General features: G+C 45.8%; 1 protein-coding gene across 4 annotated transcripts in view; it reads left to right on the top strand.

The window, feature by feature from the left end:
- Positions 1-27,998, top strand: part of GJC2 (gap junction protein gamma 2) — a 93,310-nt gene that overhangs the window by 53,531 nt on the left and 11,781 nt on the right. The window contains exon 1 of one of the 4 annotated variants that reach the window (XM_083579934.1): positions 26,309-26,896. The exons of the other annotated variants lie outside the window; for them this stretch is intronic. The gene's annotated coding sequence lies outside the window, so the exon portion shown is untranslated. Of the gene's footprint in view, positions 1-26,308; positions 26,897-27,998 lie in introns of those variants that run through there. 4 annotated transcript variants of the gene reach the window in all.

Below are 27,998 nucleotides of genomic sequence, written 5' to 3'. Positions count from 1 at the left end.
TTAATTTCAGAGCTGAAAAATGAGAAAACTGAAATTGGCAAATTTGCTCATGCCTAACCCTAGGCCTGGGACATGGGTGGCGCTGTGAGTTAAACCACAGAGCCTAGGACTTGCCAATCAGAAGGTCAATGGTTTGAATCCCTGCATGACGGGGTGAGTTCCTGTTACTCAGTCCGTGCTCCTGCCAACCTAGCAGTTCGAAAGCACATCAAAGTGCAAGTAGATAAATAGGTACCACTCCGGTGGGAAGGTAAACGGCGTTTCTGTGCACTGCTCTGGTTCGCCAGAAACGGCTCAGTCATGCTGGCCGCATGACCCGGAAGGTGTACGCCGGCTCCTTCGGCCAATTAAGCGAGATGAGCGCCGCAACCCCAGAGTCGGTCACGACTCGACCTAATGGTCAGGAGTCCATTTACCTTGAACCCTAGTCCTGGTCAATTGAGTTTTTTAACTGCCTGCTAACTGTTGCGACAGATACTGCCTTCCCAGGCAGGCTGCCTTACTCCCAGAAGGTTCCCGATTCAAGCTCTGGAGTTCCCGACAGCCAGAGAATTCTGGGGGTGCATTTCCATTCACAGGAGGGGTCCATGCTAGAAACAGTGCTAAAATAAATCAGACTTGCCTGCTGCTCCTGGCATCGTTGTTTCATCCTCACAGACTGTCACCTCGTTGTGCCTGCCTTATGCAGCCAGCTTTGGGCCCTACCTCCGTTTTTTTTCAATGGGAGTTGGGGGGGGGTTAAACCCAGATTGAGCACACAACTTCCACCATTCATAGATGCTCGTTCATTCATGAAAATCATGCCACCCCACGAAGGAAGGAAAAACCCAGCGTTGAACCAGGTGGAGGTTTTGTTGCCATGTGGAGGCCGCTGACTTGAATGTTGTTGGAGTTCAGCTCATTTTAATCTTTGTTTTTACAGCTGCTTCTCTCCCCCTCTCCTCTCTTTCGGGGGCTCTTTATTACTCCTCGTTCTCTGGAGTGGCTTGTTAACAGCAAGGTTATATGTGCTCATATTTCTATATTGGGATGAAACATGCACACCCCAACGCCAGATTCCAGTTGTGGGAGGAAAAAGGACTTGCTTGCGGCCTGGTCTTGTGCAGGCGAGACAGGCCCTGTGGCCAATAGGACTTTGCAGGACCTTCCTAAGTTTGTTCTGAAGAGGCAAGGTGTGGCCTCACAGGTAAGGTGGATTGGTAACTCACAGCACCTGGTGGCAAGAGCTAGGAAGGGATATAAAGTCAGCATTTCCCTTCGGCTCTTTGCCACAGCGTTTGGCTTCTTGCTTCCTGATCCTCGCACCTTGACTCCATGACTCCTTGCTTCTCAACCCTCGGAACCTTGACTTCGTGACTCCTTGCTTCCTGACCCTCGGACCCTTGGCTTCTTGACTCCCGGCTCTCTGACCCTCGGACTCTTGGCTTCATGTCTTCTAGACCCCTGTTCCTGGTCCCACCCCGCCATCTTGCTCCCGGTCCTGACGTCCCCTGCCGGGACTTTGATCACCAGTGATCCGGACCATGACACACATTCCCTTCTGCTCAGACTTCCAGGGGCCACATGGCCAGTGGTGTCTGAGACCAGAGGCAAAAGTGGAGAGTGCAGCAAATGTGAATTTTGCCTTCATATAGTGGACTTGTTTCTGTGTACATCTGTCAGGAGCCAGCCAGCAGTAAATCAGTTGGAGTTAACTCTTTATCTTTAGGATCTGCACAGGAGTGTCAGGAATAATGAACACAGCAACTCATCTCCGGCAGGTCTTGCAGTTGCTGAGGCTGAAGGTCCCCGTCTCCCCACAGCTGCCTAAGTCCCCTCCTCTCCAGGGTTTTCCCCAAGCAATCTGAGACTGAGCCCGCATGAAGCAAACATATCTGCCCTTTTCATGCCTCTCCTGGTTCTGGGAGACCAGTGGGGAGGGGAGGTTCTCGCAGCAGGAGGGGGAGACACCCGCGACTCTTCACCAGCCTGACTCATCTCTGCCCTTGTCTTCCTCTCCGGCCTTAGCTTCTGTCTCTGATTCTGGGCTTCTCTCTGCCCCAGACTCTTCCAGCTCACTAAGCCCTGTTACCTCTTCAGCTTCCAACACCTCCTCTTACTTGTTTTCTCCCTATGACCGCTCGTCGTCACCCCACCACCGCTCCCCGGGCTGTGAGCCTTCTTGCCTTGGGGTTCCCCAGCTGGTTCCTCCCCCTATTCCTCTGTGTTCAACCTGTCTGTGATATCACTTTTCTTTAACCTCTGTCCAAGCAAATAATAATAATAATTTATTATTTATACCCCGCCCATCTGGCTGGGTTTCCACAGCCACTCTGGGCGGCTTCCAACAGAACACTAAAATACAATAACCTATTAAACATTAAAAGCTTCCCTAAACAGGGCTGCCTTCAGATGTCTTCTAAAAGTTTGGTAGTTATTTTTCTCTTTGACGTCTGGTGGGAGGGCCTTCCACAGGGCAGGTGCCACTACCGAGAAGGCCCTCTGCCTGGTTCCCTGTAACTTGACTTCTCGCAGCGAGGGAACCGCCAGAAGGCCCTCGGCACTGGACCTCAGTGTCTGGGCAGAATGATGGAGGTGGAGACGCTCCTTCAGGTATACTGAACCGAGGCTGAAGCACGTCCAGAATTCAAGGACCCCCTCTAGCCAGGCCAAAACACTCAAGGAGGGTGTGAGGGAGGGCTGTTGAAGAGTGTGGCCTGCGGAGAAGGTGTGTGGCCAGCGGGCGAGGCCCAAGGGCCAGAGAGAGAGATTCTGAGGGCCACACACGACCCCTGCACCTGAGATCCCCCACTCCTGGTGCAGGCATTTCTGAGCTAGCTAGAACAATGGTGCAAGATAGCTTCCTTTATTGGGGACTGTATTGCAACGGGACAAGACTGACCATCCAGGCCTCAGCTATTTCCACACTCTCAGAAAATGCAAAATGTGGATCAAGTCTTAGTCTAGGATCTGGGAGACTAGAAGGAAAACTCAACTCACCCATGAAACTCACTGGGTGACCTTGGTCCAGTCTCTATGTCACAGGGCTGTTTTGAGGATAAAATGGGTTGGGAGCAGGAAGGAGAACCCCGCCCCCTTTGAACTCCTTGGGGGAAAGATGGGCTGTAACCAGAACAGGCAAGTGAAATGCTAATGTGCTTTGTTTGGACAGCAGCTTTATCTATCTATTTTTTACTGGAGACTTGAGCAGGTTTCTTGGGATCTCAGCAGCGCCTGGGAGCAAAGTCCAGAGAGACCACATGCTGGACCTCACCATCTTTGCATGGGCCCAGGCCTGCAATGCAGGCTGAAAAAGTTCCTGCATCCCTGACTTGCAGCAGTTCTCTAGGGTTTCTTTATTTCTTTTTGAAATAATTTTTATTTGATTTTTAAAATATAAAATTATAACAATACAACCATACACATCCACATTTACAGATTCCTCCAGATCTCTGGACTTCCCACCTTCCCCTCCACAAGTCCTATTATTGAACCTTTTCTACTGCATCTTTTTCAATAGTCTATATTTTATATAAATCCATTATCTCCATAGTACTTCCTAAATCACAAGTGTTATTGCAATCTTGCTAATGTTTTCATCTGCTTACAGTGGTCTCTAAGATAAATTATAAATTTCCTCCATTCCTTATTAAAATTTTGGTCTTCCTGATTTCTGACTCTTCCGGTCATTTTTGCCATTTCAGCATAGTCCATCAACTTCATCTGCCCTTCTTCTCTGGTCTTTATCTTCTTTCCATCTCTGGGCTAATAGCATCCATGCAGCTGCTGTCACATAATAAAAAGTATTTCCTGCTCCTTTGGAATATCAGCACCTACAATTCCTAATAAAAAAAGCTTCTGGGTTGTTGTTTTTTTAAAAGTTATTTTAAAGTCTTTTTCATTTCCTTATATATCATTTCCCAGAATGCTTTTATTACCTTACATGTCCACCACATATGATAAAAGGTGCCTTCTTTTTCTTTACATTTCTAGCAGATATTTGTACCTGCTTTATACATTTTTGCTAACTTACTAGGAGTCAAATATCACTGGTACATCATTTTCATATAATTTTCTTTCAATGTACAATGCTGTCCAGCGTTGGAAAGACTGCGGAGAGAATAATTGGGTGCACTCTTCCCACCTTGGATCAAATCTATGCTTCTAGGTGCCATAAGAAAGCTGCAGAAATAGTGCAGGATAGTGCGCACCCCGGAAATGATCTCTTTCAGCTTCTGCCTTCTGGAAGAAGGTCCAGGGTTATAAAGACTAGGACTAGCCGCCTGAGAAACAGTTTCTACCCCAATGCGATTTTGGTTTTAAACGCAGTGTAAGGTGTTCTCTGTGGGAGTATATTGTATTTAATTATGGGGCACCAGAGTTTTTTAGGGACGGGGGTGGCACTGTGGGTTAAACCACAGAGCCTAGGACTTGCCGATCAGAAGGTTGGCGGTTCGAATCCCTGTGATGGGGTGAGCTCCCGTTGCTCGGTGTCTGCTCCTGCCAACCTAGCAGTTCAAAAGCACATCAAAGTGCAAGTAGATAAATAGGTACCACTCTGGCGGGAAGATAAACGGCGTTTCCGTGCGCTGCTCTGGTTCGCCAGAAGTGGCTTAGTCATGCTGGCCACATGACCCGGAAGCTGTATGCCGGCTCCCTCAGCCAATAAAGCGAGATGAGCGCCGCAACCCCAGAGTCAGCCAAGACTGGACCTAATGGTCAGGGGTCCCTTTACCTTTACTTACCAGAGTTTTTAGGGGGTTAACCAGGCTGGGATAGCTGGGATAGCAGGCTCTTTGGTTTTGAATGTCTGATGTAGATTTTTTCAATTTCGTTGTTCTGTATGGGACAATGACAATAAAGATTATCGTATTGTATCCTATTGCATGGCGAGAATTTCAGGTCAGTTTTCCATAACCTTTCCCAATCTGAAAATTCCAGCTCTCCAGGGTTTCAGGCAGCGACATCCCTGGCCCTACCTTGCGGCACCAGGGAACGAACCTGGGACCTATTTGCCTGCACGGAAACCGTCAATCGTCCGCACCTGGGAGCGGTGATGGACAAGGCCCCCCCTCCTGCTTGCCTGCACGAACAGAGCCATCCCCCCTGGGTCTCATTTAGGGTGGGGGGGTGGAGATTGGAGACACCTATGTAAACACTTCCAGGAAGCCACTCCAGCTCACTTTCTCCAGCATCCTGCTGCCGCTGGCACATCAGCCTTGTTGCCATCCAGCTGTGAGTGAGCGGGACCTGAGCTTCGGAAGAAGAGGCGTCTCTCCTGCTCTGCTCGGAGCTGCCTGCCCCACCAGCTCTCTGGAAAAGGTACTGGGGCTTGCAAAGTGGCTCCTTTCAGGGGTTTAGTGCATCAGTGCAGGAGAGACCCCTCCAGGAAGCCTTCAGCAAGGAGCAAATGCTTTTCTGAAAGCTATTTTCTTCTCAGTGCAAGCTTAGGGAATGCTTGTTTTTGGTAATAATTATGCTAATAATCCCTAAGCTTGAGTGGGTAAGAAAATAGTTCTGAAGTAGTTCTCTTCGCATGTCTGCAGCCCGCTGAAACCTTCCTGCTCCTGATTATATGATTTACCGTATTTTTGGCTCTGTAAAACGCACTTTTTCCCTCCTAAAAAGTAAGGGGAAATGTGTGTGTGTCTTATGGAGCGAATGCAGGCTGCGCAGCTATCGCTGAAGCCAGAACACCAAGAGGGATCGCAAAAGCAGTGATCCCTCTTGCTGTTCTGGCTTCTGGGATTCAGAATATTTTTTTCCTTGTTTTTCTCCTCCAAAGACTAGGCGCGTCTTATGGTCTGGTGCATCTTATAGAGCAAAAAATACGGTATTTATTTTCCCTTGAGGTTTGAGGGAGTTTTTATGAACTTTGTTTCCCATAAGTTACAATTTTGAAGAGGAAATTCTGGGTGTGCGCGCACCTGATTGTGCATATATAATGCATGTGCGCATACAAACACACGCATATATTTAATGAGGTTTGATGCACAGTCTTGCAGATAGTGAGAGCTGCTCAACAGTGAAACAGACTGTCATTATTAGGGATTAGTTATTGAATTTTTCTACCACCCTTCTTCTGAGCATCACAGGGCAGAGGTTGGATGGCTATCAGTCAAGGATCTTCAGCAGTTATTCCTGCACTGCAAGGAGTCAGACCAGATGACATGCGGGATTCCTTCCAATTCTACAAATCTATGATTCTATTATTATTATTGTTGTTGTTAGCTTGCTTATGTTGGGAATGAATATTAACAAAAGGCTTGCAGTATTTTTAAAACAGTCTTATCATTAATTTTGGGGCTTTTAAACTGTGGAGAGTGGATTTATTTTTGAACTTACTGCAGACACAACAGTTTTCTGTATTAGAAACAGGTGCCTATTGCAAACATGGAGGGGGATGACTATATATAATTATAGTTACAGATAGGTAGCCGTGTTGGTCTGCCATAGTCAAAACAAAAAAATTTTTTCCTTCCAGTAGCACCTTAAAGACCAACTAAGTTAGTTCTTGGTATGAGCTTTCGTGTGCATGCACACTTCTTCAGATACACTGAAACAGAAGTTGCCAGATCCTTCTATATAGTGAGAAGGTGGGGAGGGGTATTACTCAGAAGGGTGGTGGGAATGGGTGGTTGGCAGATAGCTGAGATGAGCCTGTTGACGACTCTTAACGACTGCAATAGGTCTTACAGGAAAAAGCAAGGGGTGAGAAGGTGAAAAATGGCTTTGTCATGTATAATGAGATAAGAATCCAATGTCTTTGTTCAGACCAGGTCTCTCCATGGTTTTAAGTTTGGTAATGAGTTGCAATTCAGCAGCTTCTCTTTCCAGTCTATTTCTGAAATTCCTTTGTAGTAATACAGCTACTTTGAGATCTTGTATAGAATGTCCTGGGAGATTGAAGTGTTCTCCTACTGGTTTCTCTGTCTTGTGATTCTTGATGTCCGATTTATGTCCGTTTATTCTTTGGCGTAAGGTTTGGCCTGTTTGTCCAATATAGAGAGCTGAGGGACACTGTTGGCATTTGATGGCATATACAATGTTAGACGATGACCAATTAAATAGTCCCGAGATGGTATGTGTGATGTTGTTGGGGCCAGTAATGGTGTTGTCCGGGTGTATGTGGCAGCAAAGTTGGCATCTGGGTTTATTGCAGGCTCTGGTGCCAGTGTCCGTGTTACGTCTGGTTGTAGTATTATTGTGGGTTAGGAGTTGTTTAAGATTGGGTGGCTGTCTGTAGGCAATGAAAGGTCTTCCTCCCAGAGCTTGAGAAAGAGAACTGTCATTGTCCAGGAGAGGTTGTAGATCTCTGATGATGCGTTGTACTGTTTTAACTTGGGAGCTGTATGTGATGACTAGAGGTGTTCTGTTATTTTCTTTTTTGGGTCTGTCTTGCAGCAAGTTCTCTCTGGGTATCTGTCTGGCTCTGTTGATCTGTTGTCTAACTTCATCTGCTGGGTATTTTAGTTCTAAAAAGGTTTGCTGTAGATCTCTTAGGTGAGAGTCTCTGTCTGTAGAATTGGAACAGATACGGCTGTAACGTAGTGCCTGGCTATATACAATGGACTGTTTGGTATGTTTGGGATGGTAGCTAGAGGCATGTAGATATGTTTCTCGGTCAGTTGGTTTACGGTACAAGGTGGTGTCTATGCGTCCATCCTGTATTTTTATAGTAGTGTCCAAAAAATGTATTTCTTGCATAGATTGATTCATTGTTAGGTTGATTGTGGGGTGAAAATCATTGAATTTCTGGTGGAAGGTGTCCAGGGTCTGTTGACCATGTGTCCAGATGATAAAACAGTAAATAAAAACAGATGATAAAACAGTAAATAAAAAACAGATGATAAAAAAGTTAAAACAGTACAACGCATCATCAGAGATCTACAACCTCTCCTGGACAATGACAGTTCTCTTTCTCAAGCTCTGGGAGGAAGACCTTTCATTGCCTACAGACAGCCACCCAATCTTAAACAACTCCTAACCCACAATAATACTACAACCAGACATAACACGGACACTGGCACCAGAGCCTGCAATAAACCCAGATGCCAACTTTGCTGCCACATACACCCGGACAACACCATTACTGGCCCCAACAACATCACACATACCATCTCGGGACTATTTAATTGGTCATCGTCTAACATTGTATATGCCATCAAATGCCAACAGTGTCCCTCAGCTCTCTATATTGGACAAACAGGCCAAACCTTACGCCAAAGAATAAACGGACATAAATCGGACATCAAGAATCACAAGACAGAGAAACCAGTAGGAGAACACTTCAATCTCCCAGGACATTCTATACAAGATCTCAAAGTAGCTGTATTACTACAAAGGAATTTCAGAAATAGACTGGAAAGAGAAGCTGCTGAATTGCAACTCATTACCAAACTTAAAACCATGGAGAGACCTGGTCTGAACAAAGACATTGGATTCTTATCTCATTATACATGACAAAGCCATTTTTCACCTTCTCACCCCTTGCTTTTTCCTGTAAGACCTATTGCAGTCGTTAAGAGTCGTCAACAGGCTCATCTCAGCTATCTGCCAACCACCCATTCCCACCACCCTTCTGAGTAATACCCCTCCCCACCTTCTCACTATATAGAAGGATCTGGCAACTTCTGTTTCAGTGTATCTGAAGAAGTGTGCATGCACACGAAAGCTCATACCAAGAACTAACTTAGTTGGTCTTTAAGGTGCTACTGGAAGGAATTTTTTATATATATATATATATATATATATATATAATTATATATAATTAAGGCGATATTGTATAACTTGAAGCTAACATGGTGCTACAGATTATTGTATTGCTAATTATTCACACATTTTGCAAGACACATGCAGTTATTTGGGCTATGCAGGCAGATATAGCCATCTAGGTGTGTTTTGGGTGGGGCTGTCCTTGAATTGAGTTGATCCAGAAGGTAATTGTAAGATTTTGTCTACAGCCAGCAAGCTGGCTCAAATTACACCAAGCCACACTTTTCCAATTCCGCTGGGTGCTGGTCTGCTTCTGATGGCCAGCTTTTAAAGCTGACCCCCAGTTTGTGGGCCCAGTGTGAGAGCCAGTGTGGTGTAGTGGTTAAGAGTGGTGGACTCGTAATCTGGTGAACTGGGTTCGATTCCCCGCTCCTCCACATGCAGCTGCTGGGTGACCTTGGGCTAGTCACACTTCCCTGAAGTCTCTCAGCCCCACTCACCTCACAGAGTGTTTGTTGTGGGGGAGGAAGGGAAAAGGAGATTGTTAGCCGCTTTGAGACTCCTTTGGGTAGTAATAAAGGGGGATATCAAATCCAAATTCTTCTTCTTCAATCCCACTCTCCATCAAGCAAATTATTCTGACCCGTGAAGACGATGCCGATTTTGGCAGTGGCAAAAACATTTACAAAACGATAGAAGATATAGCGCTGTGAGGGTGGGCAGAGCTCAGTGCCAAAATGGGGGTGCAAACTGCCACCTCTCCGGTAATCAGATCGATCCATTTGGCAATAATCCTCCCTCCTTAAATGCTCTGCAGAGATCAGGCAAGCAGAGGGTTGTGTGCCTCTGTGTGTGCACCTTTTGTCTGTGCTTATATGTTTTGTTGTTGTTGTTGTTGTTTAGTCGTTTAGTCGTGTCCGACTCTTCATGACCCCCTCGACGAGAGCACGCCAGGCACTCCTGTCTTCCACTGCCTCCCGCAGTCTGGTCAAACTCATGCTGGTAGCTTTAAGAGCACTGTCCCACCATCTCGTCCTCTGTCGTCCCCTTCTCCTTGTGCCCTCCATCAGGGTCTTTTCCAGGGAGTCTTCTCTTCTCCTGAGGTGGCCAAAGTCTTGGAGCCTCAGCTTCAGGATCTGTCCTTCCAGTGAGCACTCAGGGCTGATTTCCTTCAGAATGGAGAGGTTTGATCTTCTTGCAGTCCATGGGACTCTCAAGAGTCTCCTCCAGCACCATAATTCCAAAGCATCAATTCTTCGGCGATCAGCCTTCTTTATGGTCCAGCTTTCACTTCCATACATCACTACTGGGAAAACCATAGCTTTTACTATACGGACCTTATATGTTTATTTTATTTTATTATCACATTCACACGCCACCCTTTTCTCTTAAGGAGCTTTTCTCCTCCCAGCTCCATTTCATCTTCACAACAACCCTGTGAGGTAGGTTAAGCTGAGAATTACTTACTGCTCCCCAAGGTCACTTGGTGAGTGGGGATTTGAACCCTGATCTCCCAGGTCCTAGTCCAGCACTCTAACCACTGCACCACAATGACTCTCCTGTGTTTAAAAGTGCGTTGATATCCCCCTTCCCTGCCATGTGGCCTCTGGAGGCTTGACCAAGGGTAAATAAATACAGCTCACGAGCCAGAAAAGATAAGCTCTGCTGACTCCAGGCGACCCTAATTTTGCCCAGCTGATCATCGGACCTTACAAAGTGATGGGCATGGAGCTATGCAAGCCCTGAAAAATCAGCTGGTAGTCAGGGCATGTGCAATTTGCAGGTGTTGATCCGGGAGAGATGGGCTTCTTGCATGCAGAACATATACAGTGGTACCTCTGGTTACATACTTAATTCGTTCCGGAGGTCCGTTCTTAACCTGAAACTGTTCTTAACCGGAAGCACCACTTTAGCTAATGGGGCCTCCCACTGGCACCGCGCAATTTCTGTTCTCATCCTGAAGCAAAGTTCTTAACCCGAGGTACTATTTCTGGGTTAGTGGAGTCTGTAACCTGAAGCGTCTGTAACCCGAGGTACCACTGTACTGTTCCACACTGGACTTCCACTGGGTGGAGCCGCTACACCAGCTTCCCACCAGGCGAGCCACTGTTGTTTGCCAGGACAGGGTGGGGCAAGGTAGCAGAACCCATCCAGCGCTCACACTGACCTCCCCACTGACTTGCCCTCCCCACTGTTCTCCCAGTAAGCTGCGATACTAGTGTGGTGTCTCTGCCTCGCCCGGGGACCTGATTCTGCACACAGGAAACACACAAACAGCACACGCGTGCAACGTGTGCTCGTGTTGTACACATACATATCGGCATATGCCTCTCTCTCACATGTTGTTATTTAGTGTACATTCTGAACCAGGTTTTGAGTCAAGAAGAAAATGAAACCCTGACCCAAGATTCCATGTTTGTTCTCATGAGCTCACACTTGTTCTAAAATGTGCTACACCTTGTGGTGGTGGTGTTGTTGTTTAGTCGTTTAGTCGTGTCCGACTCTTCGTGACCCCCTGGACCAGAGCACGCCAGGCACTCCTGTCTTCCACTGCCTCCCGCAGTTTGGTCCAAACTCATGCTGGTAGCTTCGAGAACACAGTCCCACCATCTCGTCCTCTGTCGTCCCCTTCTCCTTGTGCCCTCCATCTTTCCCAACATCAGGGTCTTTTCCAGGGAGTCTTCTCTTCTCCTGAGGTGGCCAAAGTATTGGAGCCTCAGCTTCAGGATCTGTCCTTCCAGTGAGCACTCAGGGCTGATTTCGTTCAGAATGGATAGGTTTGATCTTCTTGCAGTCCATGGGACTCTCAAGAGTCTCCTCCAGCACCATAATTCCAAAGCATCAATTCTTCGGCGATCAGCCTTCTTTATGGTCCAGCTTTCACTTCCATACATCACTACTGGGAAAACCATAGCTTTTACTATATGGACCTTATATGTTTATTTTATTTTATTACCACATTCACACCCCACCCTTTTCTCCTAAGGAGCTTTTCTCCTCCCAGCTCCTCTGTCGTCCCCTTCTCCTTGTGCCCTCCATCTTTCCTAACATCAGGGTCTTTTCCAGGGAGTCTTCTCTTCTCATGAGGTGGCCAAAGTCTTGGAGCCTCAGCTTCAGGATCTGTCCTTCCAGTGAGCACTCAGGGCTGATTTCCTTCAGAATGGATAGGTTTGATCTTCTTGCAGTCCATGGGACTCTCAAGAGTCTCCTCCAGCACCATAATTCAAAAGCATCAATTCTTTGGCTTTTGAATTATGGTGCTGGAACTTGATCTTGACTCAGAATCAGCACATCTAGATCATGAGCTTTCTGGCTGGACCACTGTTTGAAGCAGAGTTCTGCAATTGCTCCCATTTTTAAAAAAACGTCGTTTGCTAAATGGAGTTTGTTGCAATTGCCTCACTGGTTCACAAGGTGCATAGACCCTGCAGTAGAAGTGCCTTGAAGCTCTTCATCATCTAAATTCACCTGGAACTGCACTGGATGGATGACGCCTGAGCTGGTGATGTAACCGGCAGCTTTGCTCCGGATTCTGTTGGCCGGTTCCCTTTCCCTCCACAAAACATTTGGGAACAAATGCGCTCTTGGGAATGCACGGCGGACACCTGGCCAAGCTCCTTTCCCACCACGCAGAGTGGGCAGGCTTGCAAAGGCCAGGGACCAGAAAGGTCCCTTTTCGTTGTTGTTGCAAAAGCTACCTTCCGAAAGGGGCTGGCTTCCCTTTCCCGCCGGTGCTCTTTGCTGCACAGATCTTTCCATGGCTTTGTTCTCTTTACGCCTCTGCTTCCTTTTCTCACTGGCTGCCCAGAGCCCTCGTCCAGCAGCCATGACCCTTGGCCACCCACCTCCCTTTGCACAGGTGCCGAAAAAGACACCCCCTCTCTCATTGAACAGTGCCAGCCCCCTCCCTTTCCCCTAGGCCTATTGTCTTTCCTTTCCCCTCCTTTTCTCGCTATTATAAAGCCTTTCTCGCCTTTGAACTCCAAGCGGAGCCCTTGTTTGCATGTGAATATGGAAGGTGGAGCAGCTCTAGGTGGACTTTGGCAAGGACTACAATGGGGGGGTTCCCATTTCCTTCCATTCAGAAAGGGATTCCAGTTATATGGTCTCTGGCTCCACTTCATTTGAAAAAGAGGGGGATATGGTCAAACGAAAATATGGGAAACATGATTGCTTCCTGTTATGAAGGTTTCAGGAGCCGTGATGGATGCTTCAGAGAGGGACCCAGAGCCAGCCCTTGTTCCAACAGCTCCCCAATGGCACCACATCTCCTCAATGATCCCTATAATCTCAGGAAAGGGAAGCAAATAGCAAAGCAGCTAATTAATTGACATCGCCTCTTACCAGAAGGCCGCAGACATTTTTATCCCAGCTCTGCTGTTTTTGGAGAGAGAAGAGACGAAAAGGAGAGGGGGACTTTTAAAGAGCGTGCCAAGGCCGTCTCCATCAATGCGCCCAGAATCTTCCTTCATGTCCTGTTTTCCTCTCTCACTGTGCTTTGAGGTGTGCTGATGTGCCGGAAAGGAATGTGCTTTATAATATGTGTTTGATACTTTCCCTCTGTACATGCTCCAGACCCTCAAAGTGTCCCTGATTTTACAGGGACAGTCCTGGAATGCTGATCCTGGAATGGCCAACTTTTCCTTAGGGCACCCCAATTTTCACCAGAGAAATGTTGGAGGGTATGGTGGGATGTCCCTGGAGAAATGTAGGCGGGGGACACCTCTATTTTCATCGGAGAAATGTTGGAGGCTTTTTGCATGCTCTCATTTACTATGCTTCCACTGCTGGTTTGAGAAGCATGCGCATCCTCTAGTTATCCCATCATTTCTACTGCATTTTGATGCATTGTGTTAAGTTGTGGGTGAACATATCAGACGACACAGCGATTCTTCAATCAGCTCTTGTTTATTCACAGGCCAGAACAGAACTGAACTGAAGGGTTCAGCCAGCCCGCTTATATAGAGCTCAACTACAAAGCAACAGTAACAACTTTCTGTAACTCTCCAATCACTGAACGTCACTTTCAATTCCTTATTTGCATATGTGGACCTGAGTGAAAACTATCTACAGTTTCCCCCTGCTGGCCCAGGGTGAGAACTTCAGTACATAACACATTGTCCCCCAAACCAGATTCAATCCAAATTGGGAAAAAGAACAACTAGCTGCATCATAAGCCAGCAATGTGTATGCAGCCTAAGTCAGACCACTGGTCTAGTTCAATGCTGCCTACACTGACTGGCAGCAGCTCTCTCTCCAGGGTTTGTGGCTGTGAACCTTTTCCAACCCCGCCTGGAGACGCCAGCAAGGATTGAGGTTTTCCTCCCTCTTGTATCTTCATTTTTTTTTTCTATCTCTGCAAGCATTTCAATTGGTTACACTTATTACTTTTACTGTATTTTGCATGTGTTTATATCAGTAATTTTTTATTTAAAGAAAAGAGAGAGGAAAACAAGAAAAGCTGAGACTCTCAGCATGTGAGAATCTGTGCCCCTGCACCAGGTTTCCTCAACCTCGGCCCTCCAGATGTTTTTGGCCTACAACTCCCATGATCCCTAGCTAGCAGGACCAGTGGTCAGGGATGATGGGAACTGTGTCTCAAAACATCTGGAGGGCCGAGGTTGAGGAAGCCTGCCCTATACCCAATCCCAGACTTGTGCTGCTGATCATTTCTTCGCACCTAGTGTTTGGAGGGGAAAACAAGAAAAAAAATATTCTGAATCTCAGAAGCCAGAATAGCAAGAGGGATTGCTACGCAGTGAAAGCAGCAATCCCTCTTGCTGTTCTGGCTTCTGGGATAGCTGCGCAGCCTGCATTCACTCCATAAGACGCACACACATTTCCCCATACCTTTTAGGAGGGGAAAAATGAGTCATAGAGCAAAAAATACGGTATTTCCTTCCAGGGCTGCAACTGAAAATGCTGTTAAGCATTGCTGCAGATAGACCCAAATCTCTTATCTGCCCCAGGGAACTGAAAGTCCTTTGTCTGATGTAGTCGATGTTCGTTCCCCCAAATGCCTTAAGAAGACTCTGCCTGTGGGACGAACAGAGAAGATCGTTCCCTTTCCAGCTCCACTGGCAGCTTTGAGAGACGCAGCCCTCATTCTTCTCCCCCCAAGTTGCCACTCAAAAGCAGCTCAAAAATAGAGGCCGGTTGTGTAAGGGCAGTGTCTGTCTTTCCCATCACAACTTGTGTGTGAGCTCCGCCAGCGAGCGGCTTTGCTGTGCAACAACTTGAAGTGTGGCAGGGGCTTTCTTTCCTTGGGGGCAAAGGATTGGGTGGAAAACAAGCTGGAGCATTTTGTCCTTGTCTTGGGAAGGAGCCCAGATCGCTCAGAGAAAGGAAAAACCTAGCCGCAAATAAATCACGGAGAGCCAAGGCCAGCGTCATAAAAGATTTCTTTGCACTTGAGTTTGATAGCAGAGTGCGAAATATGGAGTCACATGAGCCGGCAGGAGGGGGACCCTGAAACTCAAGGGGTGGAGCTGGGGTGAACTGGAGCCATGTGAGAGAGGAAGATCACAGAGTTGGCAGGGAACTCAAGTCCAGTCTCCCGGCTACAGCACCAACGATAGGTGGCTATTCAGCCTCTGCTTAAAAGCCTCAAAGGAAGAAGAGTCAGTCTGTTCCACCGTCAAATGGCTAATACTGGCCTAATAATATTTACTCAAAGTCCATCCCCTTTCTTATAAATTGAAATTGAAATACTTTATTGTCACTTTTACAACTTGTTTACACTGAGATTACATGAGCACCCCCCCCACTCAGCTCTCTTAGTCTTAATTCCCCTCGTTTGCTGATGCACACCCACCAAACCTGAAAGTCAGCTGTCCTGTTGTTATCTTTTCATTCAGCAGCCTAACAGCCCATGGATAGAAGCTGTTCTTTGCCCTGTTGGTGTGACTAATCCTGCTTCTATATCTTCTGCCCGAGGACAGGAGATCAAGAAAGTGCCGGCCAGAGTGTGAATCATCCCTGAGAATTTTCCTCACTCTCCTGAGGCAACGTTCTTCCGCTGTTTCATCCAGCAGATTCATGGGACATCCCATAATATCTTGTGCTGTATTCACCACCCTCTGTAGGCACTTCCTATCTGTTGATGTCAAACCAGCGTCCCACACCGTGATGCAGTATGAAAGGACACATTCTATTGTGGACCGGTAGAAGGAGATCATCAAATGCTGATTGACATTGTTCTTCCGCAATACTCTGAGGAGATGGAGCCTCTGTTGGGCTTTCTTAACCACCTGGGTTGTATTATAATTTGAACGCATCAGTTTGGGTCTTGGAGCAAAGAGAGAACAGATGTGCTCCACCATCTTTGTGAAAGCCCTATTCAGAGAGAACAACCAGATAACCTCTTAGTCGTCCCTTCTTCACTAGTCTAAATATACCCAAGTCCTTCAACGTTTCCCTCATTAGACTTGGACAGAAGGACCCTTGCCATCTTTGTCACTCTCCTCTGGACACAGAATGGCATTTTAACTTTGATGTAGAATGGAGGGGTGCAGAGAGAGGCCATGTGCATAGCAGCCCGCCCTAAATCAAGTAAGTATATAAAAAATACTTAACTAACTGACCAAATCACATTGCAGATAGCTCAGTTCTGGCCCCCCCCAACATAAATCCTGCCTCCCCCAACATAAATCCCGGCTACACCCATGAAAAAGCAAAAAAAGCAGAGACATCGCCTTGTCAACAAAGGTCCGTATAGTTAAAGCTATGGTTTTCCCAGTAGTGATGTTTGGAAGTAAGAGCTGGACCATCAAGAAGGCTGATCGCCAAAGAATGGATGCTTTTGAATTCTGGTGCTGGAGGAGACTCTTGAGAGTCCCATGGACTGCAAGAAGATCAAACCTCTCCATTCTGAAGGAAATCAGCCCTGACTGCTCGCTGGAAGGACAGGTCCTGAAGCTGAGGCTCCAATACTTTGGCCACCTCATGAGAAGAGAAGACTCCCTGGGAAAGACCCTGATGTTGGGAAAGATGGAGGGCACAAGGAGAAGGGGACGACTGAGGACGAGATGGTGGGACAGTGTTCTCGAAGCTACCAGCATGAGTTTGACCAAACTGAGGGAGACAGGAGTGCCTGGCGTGCTCTGGTCCATGGGGTCACAAAGAGTTGGGCATGACTAAACGACTAAACAACAACAACACCCATGAGAGAGGCTGTAAAACATCCCCACAAATGAATCGGAATGAATACTCAACTAAAACCAAACATAGTCTAACCTCCATGTAAGCTTTGTGAAAGCAAGTCAGGATGAATGCTGAATAAACAGTTGAGCCAAACGAATCCTTATTGGGGTGTGTGGAAATATATGACTTAGATGGGACATTTGTTGCCTTGTTTTTTGTGGCATGTAAATATGCATCTGCACATATAAATCAGCATAGGCAAAAACGGGCAGATTTGTGGATATGAACCTGTGTCCCAAATCTTGTACTTAGCCATGGTCCTGACCTTCAGCTTGACTACCAATGGCATAGGTCTTAAGAAGATGTAACCACTTGTGTATTATACTTGCACTCATTCCTTGCATTATGTTAAATTGAGCTTTGTTCATAGCCAGACTTGCTTTTCCTCTGACCTCTCCTTACTGTCCTTCCCCTTGTGAACTTCATTTGCATGTGTAGTTCTTTTCTAATCCCCAAAATATGATTTCCCTTTGCCTTGCATTGTTTCCAAGGGAAGATTCTACTACATTGGTGCTCAGAAAAAAGCTTAGTCTGTTCTGTGTTGTGCTTGTGGCAGTGAAGCCCTGGACACTGATTGGCTGAGCTGACATTGTGGAATGGAATGCTCAGTTTCTCCAGGAACCCAGCAGTTTGAAGTCCAAGTTCTGTGAGGAAAGGGAAAGTTGTCAGTTTGACTGGGATGGAAATCTCACATGGGCAGTTAACTGGGAGATTGTTTGGAACGTGGGGCAGAGACGGGCAAACTGTCTAAAGGAAGGGTGTATAGTAGACTTGTTAGCTGAGAAAAATGAACTGGAAATAAGATTAAAGGGCAGAGGAGACAAGGAATTGAAGCAAGAAGGAGGGATTAATCAGCAAAGGCACTTCAAAGAAACCTCACAACATTTTAAGCCTTAAAATAGGCTACTATGCTGGCAGGAAACTGCTCAGTCTGTCGTTTTTTCTACTTGTCGGAACTTTTGCCTAGCTTTTTATGTGCAATGAATTTGCATTGATTTGTAGCCAGATGTCAGTCATGCAAAATGAGGAATCCAGCTGGTGTTGGAGAAAGGGAAACTTGCACAGTGTTGATACTTAAGAAGAGGTGGATCTGATATCCAAGAGAGAATCTGACCCTGTTCTCTATTCTCAGAGCTGTTGTCCTGCTGGGTGAAGGTTCCTCTTGTTAAACTCTTGCTGACAGATTAACCTTCCGTATCTAATTAGTGTTTATCTGAGCTTCTGAGCTTCTCCCTGAAATACATGGTTAGCTGCCTGCCAGACCAAATATTTGGCCAGTGTTTATGACTTCCCTGCTATTTTCTGTTGCTCCATACACAAACACTGTACCAGAAATACTATGTTTTTGTGGTCCATATCTAGTTAGTGTAATAAACCTTTGTTCAGGGCTAGAGGGGGTGTGTTTATGTGTTTCCATTGTTTGTGCTTTGGCAAAAGCTTTCCAAAGAGTACCTAGACATTTGGATAAGTGCTTCCGAAACTTTTGACAGCAGATGAACCCTTTTTATTCTGAATTGAAATTGGACATAGACTTCAAGCTTATGCCAGAGCAGGTTTACTCTAATGGAACTTATTTGCTGCTTCTCTGTATGAATCACTGCTCAGTATGCCTTCTGATCAGAAGGTTGCAAGCCCAGAGTGGGGTCTCAGGCAGAAATCCAAAAGGCAGGCTATTTTGACAGCTGGTAATTGTTAAGTATAATTGTTTGATTGACACCGGAATGGAGCATGCCTGTGTGCATGGCTGAAAGGTTTGACACTGGAAATTCCACTGGAGTATACTAAGCGGTCTCTAAACTCCTAGATGGGTTGATAATTAACTGCTGCTGTATTCTGCTAACTAACACGTGAGTGTTTAACCTTAGATCAGGTGACAAAGGTATTTGGTTGCAAATCTCCATTTTGAAAGGATGCCCTTAGTCATTGTTCCCAAGCTCTGTGGAAGTAAGGATGTCTAATGGAGCTCACTCAAGGAGCGCATAGCCTCAGGCTAATGGGGGCTGTAAAGAGAGAAAGACCTTTGCTTATAGGTCTGTTTAGAGTATTTCACATTTTCTAAGATGCTGAGCCTATGCTGGACAGCACAAGATGTCTTATGGAATTATTTGGATGTATCTTTGATGTTTTTGCTCTATTGTGAAGAAAGTTCTGCAAGTAAAGTTTTGAATAATGTCTAATGGGTCTGGAGAAGGGGTCAGCAAACTTTTTCAGCACTGTCCCTCAGTGCTGTCCCTCAGACCTTGTGGGGGGCCGGACTATATTTTGAAGAAGAAGAAGAAAAAAGAATGAATTCCTATGCCCCACAAATAACCCAGAGATGCATTTTAAATAAAAGGACACATTCTATTCATGTAAAAACACGCTAATTCCTGGACCCTCTGCGGACTGGATTTAGAAGGCGATGGGGCTGGATCCGACCCCCGGGCCTTAGTCTGGGCTACCCATAGTCTGGACAATGCTTCATCCCCAAAGGAGTCTATTTTTAAGCACCCAGTTGTTCAAGCTGTGCAATATTAATTTCTGCAATAGTAATTCCATTCATTGAATTGCTCCAACCAGACTGAAGGCAGAGCAGAATTACCTGTCCCCCACAGGTAACTGGACCACTGAGACCAGCAGGCTCCATTGCAACCCCATATATGTGCACAACATTCGCATTCACCTACCAGATACATCCTTAAATCCTGTAACAGGCTGTCCAAAATGTATGGCGTATAGATCACAATAACATGGAGCTGCTGCACACAAGGCAAGATGTTTCCATGGACCTCCCTTTTTATATATTTATATATATATATATATATATATATATATATATATATATATATAATAATTTTTATTGCATTTTCAATTTTATCATAATCAGTTTCCATGCATAATTCAGTAAACTCAAACATCACTCTATCCGAGCATCAACCTCCTCCTGCCCCTCTTTCTGACTTCCGTTCATATTTACTTTATTCTTAGCATTTCCATAACCACTTTTTTTACCTTCTCTCTTATTTTTATATTTTTTTATATTTTTATATTTCCCCCCAATAAATATAAATAAGTTCCTTATATTCCCATTACAAAACATTTCAATTCAAAGCTACAAACGTTTACAATGTTCTTTCATATATAATATGAATTTGCTCCAGTCCTTTTGAAACAGTTCGTCATGCTGATTCTGGATCTCCCCCGTCAACTTTGCTAACTCTACGTATTCCACCATCTTTAGTCCGCCATTCTTCCAATGTTGGAAGCTCCTGTGATTTCCATTTCTGAGCCAGAAGTATCCTTGCGGCTGTTGTGGCATACATAAACAGACTCACATCTTCTTCTTTTTTTTGGAATTTCATCTCCAATTAAACCTAACAAAAACATCTCTGGTTTTTTACTGAAATTATATTAAAAGATCTTTTTAAATTCATACATGTATACCTGAAGGAGCGTGTCCACCCCCATCGTTCACTGAGATCCAGCGCTGAGGGCCTTCTGGCGGTTCCCTCATTGCGAGAAGTGAGGTTACAGGGAACCAGACAGAGGGCCTTCTTGGTAGTGGCGCTCACCCTGTGGAACACCCTCCCTTCAGATGTGAAGGAAATAAGCAGCTATCCTATCTTTAAAAGGCATCTGAAGGCAGCCCTGTTCAGGGAAGTTTTTAATATTTAACACTGTACTGTTTTTAACAGTTGATTGGGAGCCGCCCAGAGTGGCTGGGGAAACTCAGCCAGATGGGCGGGGTATAAATAAATAATAATAATAATAATAATAATAATAATAATAATAATAATAATAATTATTATTATTATTATTATTATTATTATTATTATTATTATTTATTATATACCATGGACCTCCCTTTCAGGGGAGCTCGTGCACCAGAGAGTTCCCTTGGATTGTGTTCAAGGAAAGTTGGAATTTTAACCTTTCCAACACAGCATGCCCTATTTGTGGTGTGTCCATTTCTTTTTCATCTTCCTAAGTCTGCCTCAAGTTCACAGCAGCTTTGTGCTCCCCCTCTCCAAGATATCGGCCGCCAGGAAAAGGTGAGTTCAGGAAACGCAGGAAGTTATTTAAGGAGGAGGGTGCCCATCTCCTAAGCACATGTTTATGCCTGAACAATATCTTGTTTAAAAACCATTTTAGGACTCCGCGGTGACAATGACGGCCTTGATAAAGGGCTGCAGCCGCAAACTACAGTCCAGCGGCTGCAGGAGCGAGTCTCCAGCTGGCAGATACAGAGCTACTTTTCCAGGCTTAGAAAATTAATTGGCATTGTAATGTGAATTTTGCCTGCGTTACACATTTTTAATGCACATTTTGTCTCATTTCTGCAGAGCATTTGCCCCTAAAATCATGCATTTTTGTATGTTGTTTTCACAAATGCATGCATTTTTTAATGCAAACTTTACCCTGGTATATGCATTTGTGTACTTGGCTGGAGAATACCCTTGCAAAACTCATAAAAGGTAAAAGGACCCCTGACCATTAGGGGTTGCGGCGCTCATCTCGCTTTACTGGCCGAGGGAGCCGGTGTACAGCTTCCGGGTCATGTGGCCAGCATGACTAAGCCATTTCTGGCAAACCAGAGCAGTGCACGGAAACGCCGTTTACCTTCCCGCCGGAGCGGTACCTATTTATCTACCTGCACTTTGACGTGATTTCGAACTGCTAGGTTGGCAGGAGCTGGGACCAAGCAACGGGAGCTCACCCCATCGCAGGGATTCGAACAGCCGACCTTCTGATCGGCAAGCCCTAGGCTCTGTGGTTTAACCCAAAACTCATAGGATGGCTGTATTCTGGTTCTCTATTCTGGTTCACTATTGCAAATTAGGCAGGTTTGCAAATTAAATTCTCATCCACCCCAAATTGTACATCTCTTTATCAGTACTGCAAGGCAGATGATCTCTCCCAGAGGCTTCTTATCTTCCTATCTAACACCATCACAACCCTTGGTTGAAACAATAAAATCTGCCCTTACTCTCTTCCTAGCTGTCTAGCATGACATCCTCCCGTTGTCTTTCCCCACATAAACATTATTGTCTCTATTCTTTTCTTTTTTTAAAAAAAAAGTTATTCTCGGTCCTTGAGGTTTCCTCCCTTCTTTGTATTTATTTTCTTGTTTCTAAACTTGCACCAATCCTGTTTCTCGCTTGAATCCCATTGTTCCCTGGGATGAAACTTCCGTCCCTCTTGAAATTGCAACATGGCAAAACTTCCTGGAGGTTCTGGTAGACTCTGGAGTCAGTCTCTCATTTTAGGTTTCAGAGAAAAGGAGAAGAAATCAGACCAGTACCAGAGCCTAGTTCTTTCTTACGATACATAATACATATGCATGCAATTTTACAGTGGCCACTTGGCATCCCCACAAAAAAGAAAGGACAAGAGATTTGTATAACATTTGCATGTATAGAGAGAGAGGATTATAGAAACAATTGCCATAACTTAGGAAGAAACACAATTCATATCATCATCATCATCATCATCATCATCATCATTTATTTGTACCCCACCCACTTTGACTGCGTTGCCTAAGCCACTCTTCCAACAAAATATAAAAACATAGTGAAACATCAAACATTAAAAACTTCTCTAAACAGGGCTGCCTTCAGATGTCTTCTAAAAGTCAGATAGTTGTTTGTTTCCTTGACATCTGATGGGAGGGCGTTCCACGGGGCGGGCGCCACCACCGAGAAGGCCCTCTGCCTGGTTCCCTGCAACTTCACTTCTCGCAGGGAGGGAACCGCCAGAAGGCCCTCGGCGCTGGACCTCAGTGTCTGGGCAGAACAATGTGGGTGGAGATGCTCCTTCAGGTATACTGGGCCTAGGCCATTTAGGGCTTTAAAGGTCAGCACCAACACTTTGAATTGTGCTTGGAAACATACTGGGAGTCAATGTAGATCTCTTAGGACCAGTGTTATATGGTCCCAGTGGTTGCTCCCAGTCATTAGTCTAACTGCTGCATCCTGGATTAGTTGTAGATTCTGAGCCACCTTCAAAGGCAGCCCCACAGAGAGCGCATTGCAGTAGTCTAAGTGGGAGATAACCAGAGCATGTACCACTCTGGTGAGACTGTGCGCAGGCAGGTAGAATCTCAGCCGTCATATCAGATGGAGCTCTTAGTATAGTAGGGATACTGTGACCAGGTAATTGGTTTGCCTGCTCAGCCTGCTGTTCAGATGCTAACAGCTAATGGGCAACTTCCAGGTCCTCCCTGCCTTTCTGAACCATAGTACACCAATTTTATTCTTAACATTTTCTGTCTGGCTTGCAATTCATCTCTGGGTCCAGTTCAAGGACTGATAAAAGCCCTTGGTACATATCTCCTGGGACGCGGGTGGCGCTGTGGGTTAAACCACAGAGCCTAGGACTTGCTGATCAGAAGGTCGGCGGTTCGAATCCCCGTGACGGGGTGAGCTCCCGTTGCTCGGTCCCTGCTCCTGCCAACCTAGCAGTTCGACTTAGTCATGCTGGCCATATGACCTGGAAGCTGTACGCTGGCTCCCTCGGCCAATAAAGCGAGATGAGCGCCGCAATTTCAGAGTCAGTCACGACTGAACCTAATGGTCAGGGGTCCCTTTACATTTACCTTTACATATCTCCTTCTCCCATATGCCCCTACCCTTACCTTAGCATTGTCCACAAAGGCTGTTCTCAGTGTGCCCTTTTGGTCTGAAGTTCAGAAAATGGCAGCGTAAGGGCCTTTTCTTTTCTTTGAATTATTTTTTATTCATTTTACAATAAAAAAATATATAAAAAAACACAATTTTTCACAAATACATTTTTTGGAGTTCCCTCAGCTCTTCTGCAAATCCTCCGTTTTAGTCCTTCTTCCGCATTTCTTAATCTAGTATTGCCTTTTATTAAAAACCTCCTCCTTCTTATTCCCTTTTTTACAGTATTTCTAATATTATTTTCACAGAGCCTCTTGCAAACCTACAAACGTTAATTGTTCATCGCTTTACCTTTACCTTTACATATCTCCTTCTCCCATATGCCCCTACCCTTACCTTAGCATTGTCCACAAAGGCTGTTCTCAGTGTGCCCTTTTGGTCTGAAGTTCAGAAAATGGCAGTGTAAGGGCCTTTTCAGTGGTGGCCCCCCTGGGTGTAGAATTTCCCCAAGAAAGCTCACTTGGTGCCCACATAGTGGTCATTTCAGCACAAGCCTAAGATTCTTAGGGAAGGGCTGTAGCTGAGTTGTAGAGCACCTGCTTTGCATGCAGAAGGTCCCAATCCCCAGCATTGCCCGGTTGGACTAGGAAATCCCCCTCCTGAAATTTTGGAGAGCGGCTGTCAATCAGTGCAGACAATACTGAGCTAACTGGACCAATGGTTCTGACTCGGTATATGGCAGCTTCCTGGTTTCAATTCTTCTGTTTTACCAGAGCTTTAAAGATATTTGGTAGGTCGGGGAGCTAGCTTCTGTTTGCTGGGTTTTAGCCCTTGTATTTGACAGTTGGTTTTCACTACTGTGCTTTTTAAAAATTGTTTTTTATTATGTGTTTGGTTTTTTTATGGTGGTTGGAGTTTTAAAAGTTCATTGCGGGTTTTTTTTTTTATTGCATCTTGGTTTTATGGCTGCATTTTATTGTGCGGCGCCTAGATAACTTTTTTAATGAGGTGTCTTAGAAAGACAAATAATAAATGCATGCACATCGTTTTTTGGCTGCTGTCTTCTGCACTTATCAGGGAGTAAATCCCATTGAACTCTGCTGGGTTTACTTCTGAGTAGATGTGCGGCGGACTGGGCTGTTAGCATCTCAAGAGGGAGGGACTGTAATTCACTGGTAGAGAGTTTGCAATTGTGTACAGAGGACGCAGGTGGCGCTGTGGGTTAAACCACAGAGCCTAGGACTTGCTGATCAGAAGGTCAGCAGTTCGAATCCCCGCAACGGGGTGAACTCCTGTTGCTCGGTCCCTGCTCCTGCCAACCTAGCAGTTCGAAAGCACGTCAAAGTTCAAGTAGATAAATAGGTACCGCTCCAGCAGGAAGGTAAACGGCGTTTCCGTGCGCTGCTCTGGTTCGCCAGAAGCGGCTTAGTCATGCTGGCCACATGACCTGGAAGCTGTACGCCGGCTCCCTCGGCCAATAAAGCGAGATGAGCGCCGCAACCCCAGAATCGGTCATGACTGGGTCTAATGGTCAGGGGTCCTTTTACAGAGGTCTCAGGTCTCATCCCTAGCAAACGGGTCAGGAATCAAATTATGGCAAAGACCTCTGTCTGAGACCCTGGAGAGCTCCTGCAAGCCAGAGTATGCAGTACTGGGGGCAAATGGGCAGATAGTTGACCTGGTATAAATCAATTTCCTATAACATGGTGACTTCCGCATGTTGGACTCCACCTCCTATCAGTTCTGGCCAGAGGATGATGGGCTTGAAGAAGGCTCCAACCAAGAGTTTGACAGACACACTCACACCCCTTTTCTCTAGCTTTAAGGTTTTGGAAATCTCAAACATTATCCCTGAACACAGGGCAAAGTATTGAATTATTTTCCTGCTAATTGCACAGACTGGTGTGAATGCAGCGCATTGCCAATTGATGCATTTAATTTATTTGCCGACTAAGCAAAGTGGGTAAGCCCCTCCCCCCCAAAAGTGTTATTTACTGAGCTTGGATCCTAGAACAATAGACGGGGTAGTGAAATATACTTGGAGTCGAGTGTGAATTTCATGCTCTTTATTCAGCTCATAATAGCAATGAATGAAACTTTCCCCATTATTTTCACAATGGGCCCCGCAAGATTGGCTAATTCCGGGCTGCTCCTGTAAGCCAATCAGCTTGCTGATTCACTTCATCCAGGAACTTGATTGGCTGCTCCTGCAGGCCAATTGGGTTGCTGATTCACTTCCACCTGGAGCTGGATTGGGTGGCTCCTGTGGACCAATCAGACTGCTGCATTCTGGATCCTACTGTTCTAGGATTCAGCTCAGTACATAACAGGTAGGATCCTAGAATGCAACAACCTGATTGGCCTGCAGGAGCAGACCAATCAGGCTCCAGGCTGGGAAGTAGAGTCAGCCAATCACACGGGACCCATTGTGTAAATAATGTATATAAAGCCTGAGGTTTTTGGGGAGGAAATCAATCACTGTTCCTATGAGCTGAAATAAAGAGCATGAAATCACTACTCGACTCTTAGTATATTTCAAAAAGCCTTCCTCCAGTTGCAGAAATGTGGGTATTTAGGGGGGGAAACCCACGCAGAATTTCAGGCATCACAAATTCTTACTTTATGAACTGGCTTTCTGGGCTTCAGGTTGAAGCCACCTTCCTGCCCCGGAAGTTGCCAATAGCTTCTCAGTGTTTAAGTGGAGAAATGGCTTTCCTGCTCCTTCCTTGAGGAGTCTAGTCGTTCTTTCCTGCCAGTGACTCCCCTCCAGATCCCAGCCCATGTGCTTCCCAGATGTTTCTCATTAGTCACGCTTTCCCTCCTCCAAATCCGTTACTGATGCCCTAGACTGGCGCTCTTAACTTTCGCCCAATAAGGGGAAAGCAAAACACAGCAATGTTAAACCAGAAGGATTTTAAGGAGAGTTTCAGAGTGGGGTCTTTTTTCCCCCTTTCCTTCCCCCCCTTTTATAAAATCCCTGCTTAGTCAGCTTTTTCCAGCACAGGACGCATGGATGGACCCAGTGAGAGCAAAGACTGGAATATCTTCCCGTCCACTCCCATGAAACTTTTGTTCGAACGCTTCTCCTTTTCCTCCTGCGAAGGAAAACGTGGCTTTTGCTCTTAGCCGATGCCCCCAGGGTTACTGGGATTTTTTTTGGGGGGGGGGAATAGAGGTGGAGAAGGGGGGTGGCAGCTTCGTTGTCAGAAAGGCGGAGTCCAGCAGGATGTGTTTAAAAGTTCGCTGAAAAGTCTCCTTCTCAAGCTGGCGGGGCGTTAGTTTCACGAGACATTTTCCTGATGGGGATGCACATTCCCCGCTGCTTTCCTGAAGAAACAGTGGTTGTGGAAAAACTTCCTTGGGGAGATCTGGATGGCAAGGGAGCCTTCAGCCATGCCTTTGTGAGTAGCTTATTCCTATCAATTTCTCTCTGTTTTCGTCTCACGGCGTGAGAATCGGGGGAAGTATGGAGGGGCTACCCAAACAGGGTGGGTGAGAACATGATATAAAAATGAAATGCTGCCAAACCACTGCATTTTAGTTCTCCTGCTTTCTTTTCCACCGCCTCAAACCGCGCTTTTCCTTAATCCTCATCATACATGAGTTTTCCAGACCCACCAAGTGTCCCTGTTTTCCAGATTTACAGACACCGTCCCGGTCTCTGATTGTCCCGCGTTTCCTTAGGACGTCCCTATTTTCACCGGAGAAATGTTGGAGGGTGTGAACTTCTCCTGGCCTGCCTATCCCACCTCTCTCTTTCCCTGTTATCTGTAGAACACATTCCTTGCATTATGTGCTGGCCTTTGGAGATCATGTAACGGTGAGGAAGACGAGAGATCTCAGCTATGGCGTTCAGTCAAAGAAAAGGTCTGTTGCCTTTGAGTGCTCAGGCCACGATGCACAGTTCTTAAGGCAGTTTCCCAAACTTATCGAGCTTCCGTCCGCCCACACCCTACTCCTAAATTTGCAGGGCAATCCTATTTACGCTTCATTAAGCCTCCCAGAGTGGTTTGTGGAGCATTCGTCCTGATTTCTCCGCAGGGAACTCGGATAGCATTGCATCAAAGCAAAGCATTATCCTACACCTCCCAGTGCATTTCCTCAACCATCTTATTGTAAAAGGGGGGGGAGTGGGTTTCTTGCACAAGACACCCCCCCATGCACTTCAACTGTACAACCCAAATCTGCTGGCATGTGATTGAATAGCAACACTCAGGTAGCATCCTCGGTTTAATGGGGCTGTCTAGCGAATACGGTTTGTGGTCTTCTTACAACCCAAGCTCCAATTGCAACGAGTCCTGTATCTCTCTTAAAGTCTGTATTTTGAAGTCTAAAAGATAGATAGCAGTGTGTTTGTGTTCTTGGGCCTACGGAAGTGTATCCCATAATCTGTTAGTCTTGAGTGGGCTACAGCAGGCTCCTTAGTTGTTTTATGCATCAGACTAAAAGTCCAAGGCTTTGTACGTATTATTGTTTACAGTGGTACCTCAGGTTAAGTACTTA

The sequence above is a fragment of the Podarcis filfolensis genome, assembly GCF_964270895.1.
Source record: "Podarcis filfolensis genome assembly, chromosome: 12".
NCBI classification, from domain to species: domain Eukaryota; kingdom Metazoa; phylum Chordata; class Lepidosauria; order Squamata; family Lacertidae; genus Podarcis; species Podarcis filfolensis.
This window is presented reverse-complemented; position numbering and strand designations above follow the sequence as displayed.